The sequence below is a fragment of the Enhydra lutris genome, unplaced genomic scaffold (genome assembly GCF_002288905.1).
Source record: "Enhydra lutris kenyoni isolate GAN:26980312 unplaced genomic scaffold, ASM228890v2 scaffoldscaffold58, whole genome shotgun sequence".
Classification (NCBI taxonomy): Eukaryota; Metazoa; Chordata; class Mammalia; order Carnivora; family Mustelidae; genus Enhydra; species Enhydra lutris.
Genome location: NW_019154142.1, coordinates 15710554 through 15729433, shown reverse-complemented (window position 1 = coordinate 15729433; position 18880 = coordinate 15710554).

The window sequence follows — 18880 nt, the reverse complement described above, 5'->3', positions numbered from 1 at the left end:
GTGAAAGAAAAGGAAAGAACATTCTCTGGAAATGGCCAGTGCCCTGGCATTAGCAGGCAGAACACACAGAGCATGGCCGGCAGCGTCAACCGTCCTCTGAAGAATCAACCATCTTGTGCTGCAGGGAGCTGATATCACAAAAGCAGCGACTTTCCTGCAATTCTGGCCCATCTAGATGTTCTGAAAATCAGGAGTAGCCTTCTTGACCTTTGCTTCTCGAGTCCTTCCCATAATTGTATAAGCCTCTGATTCCCTGTGGTAGATCTCCTCCTGCTCAGATGACCTAGAGTGGCTTCTGCTTCACTGAATGAACTGAGGCTGATAGTGATTATAAGCTTGGGTATAAAAAGCATGGGTTACATTGGAGCCACCACATGCTACCTGAGGGACCTCATACAAGTTTCTTAAATACTTTGAAAATAACTTTCCCTTTTTATAAAAGTGGGAAAAATAAAATTGTGTCTGCTCTTCTTATAAGGTTTCGGTGAAAGCCTCATCAAGGATTAAATGACTTTAAACTTGTAAAAAAAGCATTTAGCATGGTGCCAAGGGCAAGTAAGCTTCAAAAGCAATATTAGCCATTCATTTTATATAGAATAATACTAGCAATAATGTACTCAACCAATAGCTGTTTCTCCCCTCCTTGTGACTGGTGCATGCGCTCTTCAGAATGGGGCATAGCAGAAGTTGCAGCTCAGAACACACCTACATCCTCCAATCCAGGGGTAGTGAAGGTGTGATTTCTGCAACTCGAGTTTTAAGAGAATGACAATTCTGTATGGGGGCACCTGGGGGGCTCAGTCATTTAAGTGTCTGACTCTTGGTTTTAGCTCAGGACATGATCTCCCTGCCCTGGGATCAAGCCCCACGTGGGGCTTCAGATTCTCTCCCCTTCCCCTCTGCCTCTCCCCTTTCCTGCTCAAACAAGTGAGTACCTGTTCATTCTCTCTCTTTCTCTCAAATAAATAAATTCTTGGGAAAAAACAAACAAACAAACAAAAACAGAACAAAAAAACCTCTAGACAAAGCCAGGGATCTACGGCATGACCAAAGCTAGAACTGATTACAACTTTATTACAACAAAAGTCTTGTTGGGTGACGGCATGGAGGCTGGAATAGCTGGTGGTTAGAGTAGAAGTTGGGAAGTCCCATTCCCCAAATATTGCTCCGTGCTCCTGGAACCTTCTTCCATCTCTAGTTTTCTGTGGGTTGGACAATACATACTCTGAAGACAGATGAAAGTTGGGAGATCAACGGCTTTAGAAAGTGATCAATTCAAAGAGAAGCAACACCAAATTAAACAAACTTGGCCCTTGAAGAAAAAGAGAACTTAATCATGAATTCATTAGAAGCTTCTCTGTGACATTAGTTTAAGGAGTTACAAAATCAAGAGGGGATGACTGTTTTGACCTCACAACAGAAACCTTAGGTACTTAAGAGCATTTCGTAATACAGAGAAGTGTGAGAGAGTGGCGTGTTAGAAGGTATGCAGGATGACTTCCTATACTTTCCCACCGGGGCTCACAGGTGAGGCGGTGAGAAATGCCATGGTCATGGTTCCCCTTTGGAAAAGGCTGCTGGTATGCCATCTAAGTTCCTCTTTGCTTCTGCTTACCCAGAATTTGAGTAGAGTCATGTTTTGTAATTCTTGACGGCAAGCAGCCTCTCCGAGTCACTAGCTCCATAAGGAAGGACAACGACGTCAATTACTCCCCAGAGCAGAGCTTACTATGGTTCAACAAAAGGGGAGAGGGTGGCCCCCAGGGAATGCTCTGGGCTAATGAGAGGCCATTTGATTCCCATGGGGGTTTCCTTGCACCCCTATTATCCAAGATTTCTAAAGGTCCATCGCTTCTTTCTTTCTTTTCATGGGAAATCCAATTTATTTTCATTTTCTTATTCTATCTTTTTCCACAAAGTGAAAAAACAATCTCAGTTAGCCAATTTAGAGAAAGCAGCTATCTTTTATTGCTTCTTTTATTCAAATGAGTTGATTGGAGGATGTAGGTAAGATCTTCCCACTCTTTAAAAATGAAACTCTGAAGATAATATTTTACTAGCTAGTGTAATCCCGAATCCAGTTCTCTAGTCACCAAGATGCTGATGAGGATGAAAATGCACCAGGCATTTTTGGCTGATTATTGTCACACAGAAAGTTCTGGCACAGGAGGAGCAGCCCACTGTATACGGGAAAGGTGTGCAGATTATATACAGCTGGTTCACAGGGAGAGAGCCCTGCAAGGGTGGAAGGGAGAGATTTTGCCTCTTCACCTCCAGAAATCTTAGCCCTGGATAGAAGGAGGGACTGAAACCCCAGAACACAGCACACCCAGCCCTGGGGTTGATCCTTGTTATAAAACCCTCTAATTGAGGCTGCTGTTGGTTTTCTTGAACGATACACAATACCCTTCTCCTGGAAAGGCTCTTATGCTGCATTTCTCTCTGATCAGACTTTTGGGGCCCTTAGGAGGGTTAGTGGGAGAGATGGTTTGGCCCAGCAAAAATTCTCAGAAATGAAACTCCATGCTCTCCAAACTGAGCCTTCACAACTAACAATAAATAACAGAAGGTAAAACAGAAGCAAATGATGGCATTCATTACTTGATCAAGTGTTGATTTAGGAAAAAGCCATGCTGAGCTAACTTCATCTGTTTTTTTTTTTTTTTTAAAGAGTACTCTTATTATTATTTTTTCTTTTTCTGTTAAAAGAGAGATTTAAAAATTGAACCTTAGGGTTAATCTTTATTATAACACTAAATGTTCAAATACAAAAAGGAATAATGCTTATGGCTTTAAAGCATATGGTACTCATCTCTGTTGTTTAGGTAGATAAAGAAACCTACTTGAATGAATTTGGAAGGAGCATTGACAGTTTACTTGCTACATGCCAGGTACTGGTCTAAGCCCCTCTAAGGAATTATTTCAGTTAATCCTCAAAATATACCTCAGGATTATTATTATTCCCATTTTACAGATGAGAAAACTAAGTCTTGGAAGTATTTAGTAACTTGCACAAAGTCCTACCACTAACACTGACTAGAATCAAGATTAGAATCTAAGCAATCTGATTCCAGAGCCTACACTCTTAACTACTAGACAGTTTACCTGCAAGAATAAAGAAAGTGTTCTGAGGCACCAGCTTCCAGGCTTCTAAAAAAAATGGTGGCCAAGGGGTACCTGGTGCCTCAGTTAGTTAAGCACCTGATTCTTGGTTTCAGCTCAGGTCATGATCTCATGCGTCTAAGACCCAGCCCCACATTGGGCTCTGCACTCAGCGGGGAGTCTCCTTCTCCCTCCTTCTGTGCCCCTCCATGCTTGTTCTCTCTCTTTCTCTCTCTCTCTCTCTCTCTCTCTATCAAATACATAATAAATCTTTTAAAAATGGTGGCCAAGCCTTTTAGTTGTGAGACAGCAGGCCCTTTGACCCAATCAAATGAGCCTTTGCTGTTGGCCAGAACTCCCTCCAATCTCCCCACAACACCCAGCATGTGTTCTGGCTCATGGACACAAGTCCTGCTCCTTCTTCACCATCCAGTCTTGCTCTGAGTCTACATCCAGGTTTTACTAATGGTTGTTAAAATTAGACAGGTAGGGCCACATCCTAACAGCTCTCAGGGAGGGCATTGCAAGCCATACAGAGAAGTTTATCACCCTCAAAGTCTGCATCACAAGGATTGCTTTGTAAACTGTGTGATCAGATGCAGAGGTGGAAATAATAAACTCTTCACAATAATTTACTTGTCTCCAACCTAAGTCAATGAGAACCCTATCATGTTACCTCCACCAGAGCAATGAGCCATCAGTCTACACTTGGAAATAATAGTATCTTTCATTTGTGATGAGCTTTGAAGGTTACAAAGGGCTTTCACATCTACTTAATTGTCACAAAAACTCTGAACTTATTCCCACTGTCCCTATTTACAGATGAGTATATTGTAGTTCAGAGAGATAAAGTACTTTGGCTCAAAGTCATACATAAATTGTAGACATGACACCTAAAACCCAAGTTTTCCATCTCAAAATCTGGTGTGCATTTCTAGTATGATGTCACTTAAGGCAGAATTTCACCTGTATTTATTTTCATTCCTGGGGGTAGATGTTCATAATGGTGTATGTACCACATACTTTCTCATGTGCTCTGACTTTTAAGTAGATAATAACCACCCAATCAACCTGGATGACTTGAGTCTTAGATAATCCCTTCTGTCTATAGGAGTCATCTGTCATCATCTAAATAACTTTAACATGATTCTTGACATTTATAATCAGGGTTCAGAAAAATCCAAAGTAATAGACAACTTTTAAGAAATGGAATAACAGCTAGTTTCACGTTACTGTAGACACAATACTAGATTAAGAGAGGGCAACATGAGTCCCCAAGAATGAACATTTGGGCAAGTCAATGCCTTTCCCACTTGAAATCTAAGGGTGTTGGATTAGCATTAGATCATCTCTTAAACTCTCATGTGTTACAAGTCTGTTCATTTCAGCTGAGATCTAAAGGAAACCAACAAATGTAGAAGCAACAGGAGGCCAGCAAGAATTATGTTGGCTTCTAGAATTCCCCTGAACCACCACCCTCAGGTCTCAGGTCACAAGAAGATAAATGCTGGGAAGAATTTGGAGAGCTCGTAGAGCTGGGTTGGAGGCATCCCTGCAGAGTCTCCCCTAAGCCAGGTGGGCAGAGCCCCTCCCCATAGGCTTCCAGGGTCAACATCCTTCTCAGAAACAGCTTTCTACTAGCAGTGAGTTCTTCCTTGTCTCCCTCCTCAATCACACACCTCATCTGTGCCCTTTTCCTTTTCTTCCAGTTTCTGTGGTTGAAAAATCTTGGATGACCGCCAGTGGTATAATAGCAAAACACAAGAAGCTGTTTGGCCAAGAATAGGATGCAAACTTAAGAGACTACTCAGGGAACCTTTCCCTTAAACAGTGGAAGAAATTCTGGTTGAGTTCCAGCATCCATTCTGCCTTTCCCAGACGAATACCAACGTGGTTTAGGAGATTATCAAGGGCAGGTTCTGAGACACATAAGCCAAGGGTGGGATTGTGGTATTTTTCTGATCGCTCTTGCCAGTAACTGGTTTAAAAATCCAGGTTTGGGCTAATCCGCATAAGGCCTTAGTCTGATAGCAGCAAATGATTTTTTCAGGGATTGATCCTTCCAAGTAATCTCTGGGACCTCTTTCCTACTACATCATCCTTGCTCATTCAAGTCCAGCCATACTGACCTCCTTGTTTTTTGAACATGCCTGAGGGTCTTTGTATGAGCTGCTCCCTGTAACTGGAGTGATTCTCTCCACACACTCCAAAGCTAACTCCTTGATCTCCCTCAATATTTAGCTCAAATGTCACCCTCTCAATGAAACTCACTCTGTCCATCTTTTTTTTTTAAGATGTTATTTATTTATTTGACAGAGAGAGAGAGAGAGAAAGAGATCACAAGTAGGCAGAGAGGCAGACAGAGAGAGAGAGAGGGAGAAGCAGGCTCCCAGCCGAGGAGAGAGCCCGATGTGGGGCTCGATCTCAGGACCCTGAGATCATGACCTGAGCTGAAGGCAGAGGCTTAACCCACTGAGCCACCCAGGCACCGCGCCCCCACTCTCTCCATCTTATTTGAAATTGCAATCCATTCCTTTATCACCCCAAATTTCTTTGTTTTCCTATTTCCACCCTCCATAAGATCTTTTAAACATTCTACAGGGTATAATTATTTACTACATTTATTGTTGCATATTTTCACTCACTCCTTAAAGCACATGGTAAGGATCTTTGCTTTGTTCACTGCTTCACCACAAGAGCTTACTCCAGTGCCTGCTGGGTTCAGCACTCAATACCTTCTCTTTATTGCATGTTCTTGACATGGCGACCTCACCATCTTCCTTTCTCCTGCCTCCTTTCCAGGGTACGCATGATGAAGAGATGCAGCTTTGGTAGTCATAAAGGGTTAGGGCACTCAATGCCTGGGCAAGAGTGATGATGAAGCTTTTCCCTAAGGGGGAGAAATGAATCTCAGGTCTCCCATAGCATTTGGATTTTCAAGCTTTCAAAAATGCTACATCAGCATGGGCTGGAAACAGCACAGAATATCTCTATTTGGTCTAAAAATAAAAGAAATTTTAAGAAGTCCACTGTGATAAAATTAAAATATGGAACCCAAGGGTCTTCCGAAGTGCTACCTGGAGGTTTGCTGTGGAAATTCTATGAGCTATTGTTCTGTGAGCTTTAGTATAGTCGTAAAAACAGTGGGTCTTTGCAAGTGGCTGCTTTTCTCTCCCTGAAAGAGCTATAGGTGGAATTTAGGTGTACTGTTTAGAAAACAAAAACTTTAGAGAAGTAGATGCATTTGGGGGTCTATACAGTTTCCACGAAGATCTCTATATGGAACATCTGCATGTGTCTGAAGTTAAGTGCCATCTAGGAAGACCAGAACCTCAGTCTTACAAAAATGGCTCACGGGGCCCAATGGTAAGTGGCTAACACCATTCCTGAGGGTATAGACCTCTTGTGTGGTGATCTGAGGTCTCCCGCAGGCTGACTAAGTGAGGGAGACAGCAAGGCATGCATCAGGACCACAGGACCTGACACTGTAGCCCAGTCAGACGGTATTTTCACCTTTTCTGGCAGAATCTCATGAGCCCATCTCCTTAGGCAATTTTAGATCAATTTAAGGCAGGAAAAAAATGTATTCATGGAACACTACATCAGAAACTAATGATGTACTGTATGGTGACTAACATAACATAATATAAATTTTAAAAATTAAATTAAATTAAAAAAAGAAAAAATGGTACTCACATTGATAACATATTCCTACTCCACAACCCTGAATATCTGAAGTGATACCATTTAAAACAGTACCCTAAGAGAGATGATTAGGAAATATTTCACAAAGAAGAGGCAGCAATAATTTTTCAATTCAAAAATATAAATTAGGAGGTGATATCTCGTTTCACAAGGAAAAGGAATCCCTCTTACTCAGCAGACTCCAGATTTATTTTGTGCATTTCTCACAAAGCTGTCCTTTGAACAATTTCCCTTGTATCTCAAGAAATGAAGACCTATCTTAAAAAAGTCAACCCGGAAATTATTAGAATTGCCCTCTTTCCCACTAGAACACATATTCGAAAGAATACATAAAAATACTCTGCTACTGTTTTTCTCTGTCTCTTCCATTCTGTAAGCTCAAACAGCTAATCACCCTCAGAGCTCATGTCCCAAGATTCCCTATGAAGAATTTCAATCTCTTTCACAAAGCTCTTGTGCTAATTTTTTCTTGTGATATTAATTAATCCAATAAAATATCTTAGCAAAACAACTTATGCTTTCACAGAGTCCTCTACCTTAAATATAATTAGCTCCTCAACTGAGACACAAACTTTACACCCAATCTTGGGTTCAAGCATCAGCCATCCACCCTTTAAAGAATACATAATCTTTCTTCTTATTGCTGGTCTATATCCATGGGCCAATTATTTTACCATGCTCACCTTAGTCCCTTCCAGGCTCTGATCAGTCACATAATTGTCTATTACTTTCCGTTTCCCTTTCAGTCTTGTGTCAGTTCTAGAGTCAAAAATCATGGCTCTGATGTGCCATTTTTAGCCGAGATGCCCACTCTACTTTGAAGGTTATGGTGATTCCCGGAAGCCGACAGACTCAAAGTCATGCATTGAACCTTCTTGATACCCGAAGTTAGAAAATAACTATATCAAAAGCTCTTAACCCAAAGTCCCACATGTGGGCTTTAGGAGAACATGGGAGCCCCATAATTACACAAAAATTATGTTTATGGTTCTATGTTTGCATTTCTTCTGAGCACTTAAACTTCATCAATTTTTCAAAGTAGTTGATGACACCCCCAAGATTAAGAATCCCTGGAATAAAGAGCTTTGACTCTTCTGATACATGAGGAAAAAGAATGTGGATCAAAATCACCAAAGAACCTGGTCCTCCCAGATGAGACTAGATTTGCTGAAGGAAGAACAATTTAGGCAGTTTCTGAAAATAGAAAAAAATGCCTATTGGACAATAAAATATTGTTAAAGATGGTATAGTTTAAATAAACCCCAGGTCCCCAATGACCACCGTGAGCAGGGCCTGAGATGCGCTTTGAGATGGAAAACCCTATAACCCTCAGTCTCATTTGCCATTGTAGATCCTAGGACAGTCTCTTCCATCCTCCTTCATTTACAAGAAAAAACTTTTGCTCTGATGGAGCAGAACAAATAAATCTAAGTCTACATATGCAAAGGACATCCTCCCTGGCTTCTCTCCCAAACTATGGACCATTTCCCCCATGGGTTTAGATATCATAGCATTTTGTCCACAAGTCAGAGACAACCAGGTCTACCAGTTTCACTTGCCATGTTGGGAAAATTCCATCAGCAGCACCAGTATCACAAACCAAGGGCAGTACTATTGAATGCAGGTCTCTGTGCTAAGTGCTTTATATGCATTACCTCCTTTAATCATGAAACAGTCCTAAAAGTAAGTATTCCTATCAATTCCATTTCACAGATGGGAAAACTGATGTTAAGAAACGCAAATTTGTGCATCAAGGTTCACCCAGCTTTGTATTACAAAGCTGGAATTTAATCCCAGGTCTGCTTGACCCCAAAGCCTGTGTTCTAAACCATTACTCTATAGGGCCACCCTCAGACAACTAAACTGGAATGGAGTCCCCTCACGTTGCAAAGCAATTTTTCCAAAGTATAAATTTCACAGGTGTGCTGCAAAAGATGCTACCGTGATCAATACTTGAAAATGCAAATGCAATCATTATATTATGTTCACCTCAGAACACAAAAGCTTGATTGCATAAAAATGCTGCTTTTATTAGTAAACAGGAGAAGGTTGAAACAGTCTTGCAATTTCTGTATTGCTTTATCACTACTAGTTTAGAGTATAAAAATTTGATCAAAGCACCTTCTTAAGAACTCAGTTTCATTTATATTTTCAGTCCCCAAATATAAATACGGCTGCGGCACATATCAGGGACATTAAGGACACTTGTATAAAAATGGAATTGAATATTGCATTGTAATCCTCTTTTTCACCAGCAGAATTTGGGGGAAAAATAATATACTTAAGTGACTTTGGAAGCCATAGCTCAGCAAAATGTCATAAAACAAAATATCTCAATCTGATATGTGATATCAAGTATTCAGGAATTATATTTTCAATAAAAGCACATCTCTTGGGTTTATTCACCAAAACAAGAAGAGATACAAGATTATAATTTTATGATGTATGACACTTAGAGGAAAAAAAAAGATAATTTTTTTTCACTTACTCTGTATTGTCAAAGCAAATCATCTCCCCAGCTGCAATTCTCTTGTTCGTGAGGTAAGAGGTTGGAAAGGGAAGATGCCTCTAGTCCTAGTGAGGATCTTCCATGTTTGACTGGCAAGGAGAGAAAAGATAGGAGTTGTAGCAAATCTCCTCACCATTGTCTAGGTAGAAAAATTCACCAAACTTCTCTCTCAAAGAATCTAAGGTTTGACTCCAGAAAAAATTCAAAAATCAGACTCCTGGGCTCTACAGGGCATGACAGCCGCCCGGCCCAGGGGAACCTCGGCCTCCTCGATGGTCATTCTCAACCTTGGCCACCAATACTGGGAACCAAGCAAAGAATCTGCAACTCAACACGAGAAGCATTTGGAAGGAATTTTCTGAGAGCTGTTATAAATCAGGGACCATGAAAATCAGATGCAGACACATCAGTCAGGAAAAGAGCTTTGAAAACTCTCGTGCATTTGGCGGTTTCTAATTTAGAAGCAGACTCTGCCATCGACTGCTGGTGTGTTCTCCTGATCTGTGGCACTACTCACTCTAACCTGGCCCACTGGGAAATTACTATCACCTTGGCTCAGAAATCAGTTAAAACCATGGAACTCGCCATATGGTGTGAATCGGGTTTTGTCAGGAGGTACAGCATGAGCACCCTTCCGAGGCTGTACCCACTGACAGGCCAGGGGCCCGTTGAGTCACAGCTGGTGAGGGAAGCACACTGCTAACCGGTAGGCTATGGATGGCATTTCTGAAAAGGTCTCCTCTCTTAATTTTTACGAGACCTAAATTTCTTCAAAAACCTAGGAACAGAGTTATCTTCAGATACACTTTCATTTGTGCTCCCTAGGGAAAAGAAAAGAAAAAAAAAATTTATCTTATATTTTAAGATTAAAAGTTGCCCAAAATTCACAGGTGAAGGAAGGATTCTGTTGACTCATAGTATCACCCAAAGAATGTCACCTTTCATGAATTACAGATTTTGTACAGTATTGTTCATCTTAGCTACCCACCTGAAGTGGCAGGGGCTTAAAAAGAAGTTTCTTTCTAGCGTAAGCTTTCTTTCTTTCTTTCTTTCTTCTTCTTTTTTTTTTTTTTTAATGATGGAATGCTTTTACCATACATATCTTTTTCTTGGACTTGACTTTTCTTAAAAACAATTTTACAGGTGCCTCGGTGGCTCAGTCAGTTAATCATCTGCTCTCAGTGGGGGTCCTGATCTCAGAGTCCTGGGATCAAGCCCCACATCAGGCTCCCTGTTCAGTGGGGAGTCTGCTTCTCCCTCTGCCTCTGACCATCCCCCTCCTCTCCTGCTCCATCTCTTTTTACCTCTCAAATAAATAGAATCTTAAAAAAAAATAAAAACAATTTAACATCTCTGGAATTTATATGTTTCTTAAAATTTACAAGATATCTTAATTTAATTAATGTTTCTTTTTTCTTAGTTTCAGTCAAATATGGTATTTCCATGGCAATTTACCTAATCTAAATGCGCATGTATCCCTAAACTTCCTTCCTTATAAATACGCCCAGAGCTATTTTGAGATAAACCAAAGACATGAAGCAGAGACCTCTTATATCTGTGTCTGAAGCTGGCCTTGCTCTGCTTTCTCCCAAAACTCTGCTCCTTGCCTGGAGTCCTGGGCAGTGACAGACCCCTGTAGTAGCCCAGACTTCTCACTCCAGGCTAAAGATGACCGGTTCTTACCATGACATCTACCACCAATAACATCCTCCCCAGGCTACCTTCTTCTCAATATTTTGTATTCATCTCTCCAGAGACATTTGCTAATGGGAAATAAAGCAAATTGTGTAAAAACTAGAAAGACAGAGGGATAAGCTTATGTATGGGAAGACCTGGCGAAGGAGTCTTCAAATTCAGACTATACCTTAAAATACCCAGGCCCTGGGGTCTTGCATATCAGTCATAGCTTCTGAGATTTTCCCTGGCATTGGGGACACTGTAAAGGATGATATCATGACCCCACAGTAGAGTAGGGTTGACCTAGTACCTGCACAATAAAATAAAATAGGAAAGTAAAACAAAATTAAATTAAATCAAAGCAAAAATTCCTTCTTAATTGTCCCAATCAGAGGATGCAAACTGACGGCCCCCAGGTTTGTTCGGTTTTTTTTATAGCTACTTCTATGTGTATTTGGCTCTGTTGTCTGCTACCTGGTATTTTAAAAGACAAATAAGGCATTTTTTATTCTGTACCACAAGCTGCTTAAGCAGTACCACTCGAAGTAACATGGGAGTCAGGGGTAGAGAAGGTGACTGGGGAGAAGACTACTGATAAAAATGCTCTTGTGTTGGGGCACCTGGGTGGCTCATTCAGTTAAGCATCTGCCTTCAACGCAGGTCATGATCCTGGGGTCCTGGGATTGAACCCGCCTAGGCTTCTCCCTCTCCCTCTGCTGCTCACCTTGCTTGTGCTCTGTGTCAAATAAATAAATAAAAACAAATTTTTAATGCTGTTGTGTTGATAAACTAGTAGGACATCCCATGGGTCGGGCAGGAAGTGAAACTGAGCTGTGAAACCAAAAGCAGAGCAGGTGGACGGTCTAGATGAAGTGTCTGGCAGGTGTCATCTCTGGGGACGGCAGTGGGACTCTGGGAATCTGGGGACCCAGACCAGAGAGCCGTCCACTAGTGTGCTGTTCCAGCCTGGGGGACAATGAGACTGAAGAGGCAGAACACGTGGAGAGACAGGAAGAGGATCAAATATAGAGTTGCTGAGGGGGGACAGCCACATTTGGGGGATCTGAATTGGACCAGAAATTAGCAAGAGGGACTGAGGTGCAATGAGGGTTGGAAATAGGAGGGCGTCCCATGGTGAAACCCGAGGTAAGTGATCAGACACTGTGAGAGGTTGCGAGAGAAATGTGGAGTCTGATGGTGACAGGGTCACAAGTGAAGCCTGAGAGGGGAACGGCTGGAAAGAAGTCAGATGCGAACATCAGCAAGTAGACGGCTCCTGAAGACAGAACATGAAGCCTTTGTTTCAGAAAACCAGATGGCCCAGGAAAGTCACAGAGAGCACACACCACCTTTTAACACACTCGCTAGCCAAGAATCCCAACTGTTGCATATTTAGTAAAATAAAAGGTACACTTGGGGACGCCTGGGTGGCTCAGTTGGTTAAGCAGCTGCCTTCGGCTCAGGTCATGATCCCAGCGTCCTGGGATCGAGTCCCACATCGGGCTCCTTGCTCACCAGGGAGCCTGCTTCTCCCTCTGCCTCTGCCTGCCATTCTGTCTGCCTGTGCTTGCTCTCTCTCCCTCTCTCTCTCTGACAAATAAATAAATAAAAAAAACTAAAAAAAAAAAAAAAAAAAAAAAGGTACACTGACTTTGTTCCGAGACATCTGAGGAACTTCCCAGCTATTTCAAAATCACCCCTTCTCCCACCAACGTCATCAGTTCCCCACTTGGGCGACAATTATTTGCTGTGGTCAGGATCAGGGCTTAAAAATCGACCTTTGTCTAAGGTCAACACCAGCACTGTGGTTCTGGCTTCCTCCTTGCCACTCAGCAGCGGCCCTTCTAGAATTTACTGAAAACAATTCCTCTGCCAGGAAAATGTGCCAGTGCTCTATTTATTGATTTCAGAAAGCTGTGACAAGCAACCGTGATGCAGAACATAGTATTATGACCCAAATCTCTCAATGGACTTAGGTCAACACTGGGAAATCATCAGAATCACGGTGGTTCGAGGGCTCGCCAAATCCGCCTTTGAGTGGATTTTTTTGGAGACTTACCGAACTTCGAGCTTAATCTCACGTTCACTGTATTCTACATATATAACCAATCTTGTCCATGTGCTCTGTGTAATGTCACGTTACGATCAGCTCGAGGAGCGTTCAGCTGATACCATGCCCCCCTGATGCCGGAAATCTACTCCACTAAAAGCTATTACGTATCAGACTAGTCCTCTGCTATCTGTGTTATATTTCATCCGCGCTGTGTTTTACCCTTACAGGAGTAGGAATCCACAGTTAAATCACAGAAAAGAGGATATAAAGTTGTCGGCAGGGGAGGCAAGATGGCCACGCTGGCCCAGACAGTCATTTCCCTCCACACGTCTCCCTGAGTCCCGTGCCTCGGGACTTTGGTTTCGTCTGTGCACCCGGCATTCATCAAGCTTCAGGAAGTTGAGCTCATGCTGGTTGAGCTGGAGAAAATGATCAAGGAGATGCTGACTTATTAAGTGGCCATGAGAAGCCTAACTTCACAGCGGATCAGGAATTCCGCACGGCTTTTCAGCACCTTCTGCGGTGGCAAAATCCTCCTGGGCAAGGAGAGCAGGAAACGGGGTCCCAGGGAGACCTGACCTTCCCGTCTTCTCTGCCGCTCACTGGCTGCGGGATCCTGCTCTGTGAACCTCTCTGTGCTGCAGGGTCCAGAGGGGGGCAGTCAGCCCAGCGATAGTGTTTTTTGGTGAGGCTGTCGTGAGACTTAAGTGAACAAACTCATGTAAAATGTTTATCACAATGATAAGTAAATGCAGAATGAGGATTTACTACGATTATTGTGTGGGAGGATGAATCACGACCAGATTATTTGGTGGCCAGGGAATCAGAGGAACAGTGGTTTGATGAAGAATCTTACTCCATTAGTATTTGCTTCTGGGCTATTTGTCAAGCAGAGAGAGAACCTCCTCTCCCCAGAGCTGTAAAATTATTCTCCTATATTTTTATCTAGTATTTTATGGTTTTATTTTCCATGTGTAAATCTTTGCTCCCTTTCAAATATATTTTATTCAAGGAGTTAGCTTTATTTTGTTCCTTAAATGGTTATTCAGCCATCCCATTTCATTATATTTTATTTTTTCTATTTTCTCTCTTGAAGGATGAGTTTCTGGGAGTGGAGGCTTACTTTCACACCATATTTGCTCATCGCTGGTATGAATTCTTTCTGAGGAATTCTATCTTTGTAACTTTTAAGTGATACACATATGGCTATAGTTTGGGGTCACTTTGCAGATCAATAGAGGGAAATTTCCTCAGAAAGGCAGAGAGCTTTACATTGGGGTCTCTTTCTAGTTGGTGACTATTCGCTGAGCACAGACCCTCCCACGTTGCCCTCCTCACCTGATGGGGGGACTCACTGCAGTAGGTGGCTTCTTGGTCCCACAAAAGGAGGAAAGGGCCAGGAGCCAAACACCTGAAAAATCAGGAAAAATTATTTAATCTTTGAACCTTCGTGTTTTCACTTACAGAATGAGTAAAATAATACTTGTCATTCTCCTCTTAAGACTGTGTAAGGATAAACTCATATCACAGAAATGGGGCACCTGGTGGCTCAGTTGGTTGAGTGACCGCCTTCGGCTTAGGTCATGATCCTAGAGTTCTGGGATCAAGTCCCACATTGGGCTCTCTGCTTGGCGGGGAGTCTGCTTCTCCCTCTGACCCTCCCCTTATCATGCTCTCTTTCTCTCTCTTAAATAAATAAAATCTTTAAAAAAGAAAAAAGAAATGCCTGTGCTTTGAGAAAGCAGCCGCGTTCTCCACCGTATGGGCTGTTGTGGACAGTGTGAAGCTGAAGGGATGGACCTTTGACCCAACAAAGGGAGGTACCTCTTGATCACCTCAAAGGGAACCCTAAGAGTTGTGGGGAAAGAAATCTACCTGGGAAATCAAGGATTACATTTGGAAAATTGGAAACAATTCTGGTATAATTAGGGACTTTACACAATATATGGTTGACGGTACCAATATCTCCTGATTGGAAATGCCTACAGCTGTTGGGTTCTGCAGTCCTGGTGTGGGAAGGTGCTACTGTGGAGTAATGGCCGATAACAGAAAATGCTTGCAGGTTCAACAGAGCCAGGGTAACTTCAAATCACGTCTTCACATCTCATTCCTACAATCGATTCCCCCCTCTCCGACTCACACACATGACTAACACATTCACTCATCATTCCACTCCTAATCTGTAGGTATGTCTTCTCTGACATTTTAGGAGGGAAGCCGTGGTAGCACACACTGTGGTCTGTATGAATGGTGCGCTCTGGGGTTGTAGAGCCTTCCCAGCCTTCTGCAGCAGCACTTTCTGGGGGAGGGAGGGTATAGTTAAGAAAATAGCTTTAATAAGGTATGAGCATTTCCCTAGGTGAGTCTGCAAACTTTTAATTCACAGAACAGCAGGATGTTTGAGAGTCAGGAGCACTCCAACGGGGACTGGACCTACAGCAGCAAAGCAAGCTAGATCATGCTCCAAATCATCCATCCAATTAGCTGTAATTGTTTTAAAGCCTTTGCAGTGCTGGCAAATGGCGTTCTAGAGCACAGATCTGCAAGTTTTCCTTGCTCCGTGAAAGGTCATACTGTAAATATTTTTTTGTTTTGCAGACCACATGAAGTCTCTGCCACGACTACTCCACTCTTCCACTGCAGCACAAAAGCACTCAGATATCATATGTAATGTGAGGGACAACATGGCTGTGTTCCAATAGAACTATTTGTGGTTTGAATTTAAAATTTATAAAATTTATAAAATTTGAATTTTATGTAATATTACCTATCACAAACACACACACACACACATAAGCGTTTGATTCTTTTTTCAACCATTTAACAATGTAATACCATTCTTAGCTTGATGACAGGCAAATACATGAACAGGTGGTGGGTTGGATTTGACCCACAGGATATATTTCGTGGATGCCTGCTTTAGGTCCCTCACTGGAGGGTCACTCCAGAGGGACCAGTGGGGGCCACTGCGGGTTCTGGACTGTAACACCCTGGCCCATTTGGGCCCCTTTGAGGACACTGAATCAACCTTGATCTGAAAGTGACCAGCCTGAGAGAAAGGGGAGAGTTTGTTACAAAGCACTCTTTTATAGTTCTCTGAGAGTCAAGATAACCACTGGATTCTCTAACTTACCCTTGTCAATGTCGGTGACATCAAAATCTAGAAAAGGTGCCTGCTGGTTTCTGGAAATGCTCTGACAGTCTTTAAGGCCCTCTCACTTGGATTATTATAGTCAAGATGAAAGTCATAGTTTCAACCCTGAGATGGCTCCTTCTTTCCGGGGAGAGCCCCATATACATAGCATGTTGCAGCTTAGAGAACATTCTCCCATTGAATACAAAAGACCTTGAGATTCCTTGTTTATATTTGTTTATTCTTGGGTTTGGGTTTGTTGATGTTGTTGTATATTTTTAGGAGATACTAAAAAAAGATAAAAGAAAAAAATCTTAACTTTCTACCACCTGCTACTGAATTAAGCGCTGGTATGAAAATGTAATATTCTGTGTGGTTTGTTTGATCACACGGTTCTCTGATGCCATATCTAATTTTTCCAACCTGACCTTTCCTAAAATTCTGCTGGCTCTTTCATTGGGATTTAAGTGAAAGGGCAAAGCGTCTTGCATAAATATAGAAACAGAGTAGGAATTGTATAAAATCCACTGAAGCAAAAGAAACTCAGGGCAATTAATGGCATTCGTTGAATCTACTTGCTTTCAGGGAACTTACTATCCTGCACCATACAGAAAACCTCTGGGTAATGTGCTATTTATCATTTATGGAAGAAAAGAGGGCTGTAAAAAAAAAAAAAATCCAAGGGAACAAGTATGTCCGTGTACTGAAATCAAACATTGACCAGACTACCCTTTTTGAGCTATTTCTTTTTTTTTTTTTTAAGATTTTTTATTTATTTATTTGACAGACAGAGATCACAAGTAGGCAGAGAAGCTGGCAGAGAGAGAGGAGGAAGCAGGCTCCCTGCTGAGCAGAGAGCCCGATGCGGGGCTCGATTCCAGGACCCTGGGATCATGACCCAAGCTGAAGGCAGAGGCTTTAACCCACTGAGCCACCTAGGTGCCCCCTTGAGCTATTTCAAGAGTAAAGATCTGGATTGTTAGTAAGGACATGTGCGTGTGACCTAACCCCTCCTCCATGAAATATCCTTCCCCATCAAAAACAACCCCTCCCTACCCCCATATACAAATAAGAGTCCTATGTTTTTAACCTGTAAAATAATATGAAACATGCTTAGGAATTTTCATAGTTATTTAAGTCTAGATTAGAGTCAGCTCCAAAGAACAGTAGGACCAACCCTCAAACCCAGACTGGTGCTCCTGGGCCTCTCTTCTCACTTGGAAGTTCCCAGTGACCTTGTCTTCTTTTCCTTTCTCTATTTTTTGTTTCCTTTTATTTTTTAAAGTTAGCTGATTTTGAAACAAATTGAAATTATGGAAAATTTTTTAAAAAATAACATCACATCCCACTATCCAAAAATAACATGTACCACATTTCCTTCTGTCACAAAAAATTAAATATTGCAACTAAAACTGAAGTCCCCTTTCCACCTCCCCAGAAGCAACCTTTATTGTGAGTCTGTCGTATATCTTTCCATACCATTTTTGTTCCTTCTGTACATTGTGAATCCACAAATATTCTACGGTGCTATTTTATAGATTTATATTTTAATAAATGGACTCACTCTGTGCATATGATTCTGCTTCTTGCATTTTTCAATCAATACCATGTTTTTAAATCTTTTCATATATATTTTTCTTCTTTAAAACTGCTCATCACCCACAGTACCCCCTTTGTAATTATTGTCTCTCGTTTCCCAACGCCTTGCAATAACAATATACAAGCTCTCTTAATTTTAAATATTCTACTACCAATCACCATGGGAAAGCAGGAAATGCTAAACAAGAAACACGGAAAGTTACAGAATTTCAGAGATCTTAGGAAGTCCAGAAAATACAGCCCCATGCTATAATCCTTAATATCCAGGACAGACAGAAATGGTGGCCGGAAACCCCACCAGTATTTTGTTCTTTTGTTTTTGAAAGTAGAACTCAATCAACCTCATCCCTCCTCTTGACCTAAAAAGAAATATTCTGCTGACCCCACTTATTGTAATAAGGCTCAGCCTAGGCTCCCGTATGGCTCTGAAGGAACCCAAAAGAAATGATCCATTAGTTTAAATGGGTGAGTTACTTTCTGAGGTCACCTGGACCAGACAGAACCCATTTCATTGAAAGATTTCACTGTTAAGAGAACAGAGTGGTGAAGAGCCTGGTTTCTGGGATCTGACTACCTGAATTTCAATACCAGGTCTGCCCCTGACAAGCTCTTTGGTCTTAGACAAGTTTCTTTATATCCATGTGTAATAGTGTCTCATCTCTAAAATGAGAATAATAATGGTTGTTTGAGGATTAAGAGCTAATCTATAATGAGTCCTTGATAAGTGTTAGTAGCCATCACTATCGTTATTGTTATTCGGGGTCCTGCAGATTCATGGTGCCCACATCGATTCACAGTCAATGAAGAGAAATGAGCTTTATACCTCTTCCTGAAAACTTGTCATTTAGATGCAGTCAATATGCTGGGTTATCTGGTGATATTCAGTTTTAAGGGCAAGCTGAGCTAAAAATCCATATATGAATATAGGTTCAAAAGTTGATATCTCACTTACGTGCAGCCCCATGAATTTTCAGGATTAAAAAACCAGCATCATTACCGTCAAGGAGTTTTGTGAATTCACATCAGAATGTCAACTAGGGAGTCAATGTTTTAGCAATAGTGCAGCCTGAAATAGTGGCCCGTAAGGAGTGCCCTGAGGGCG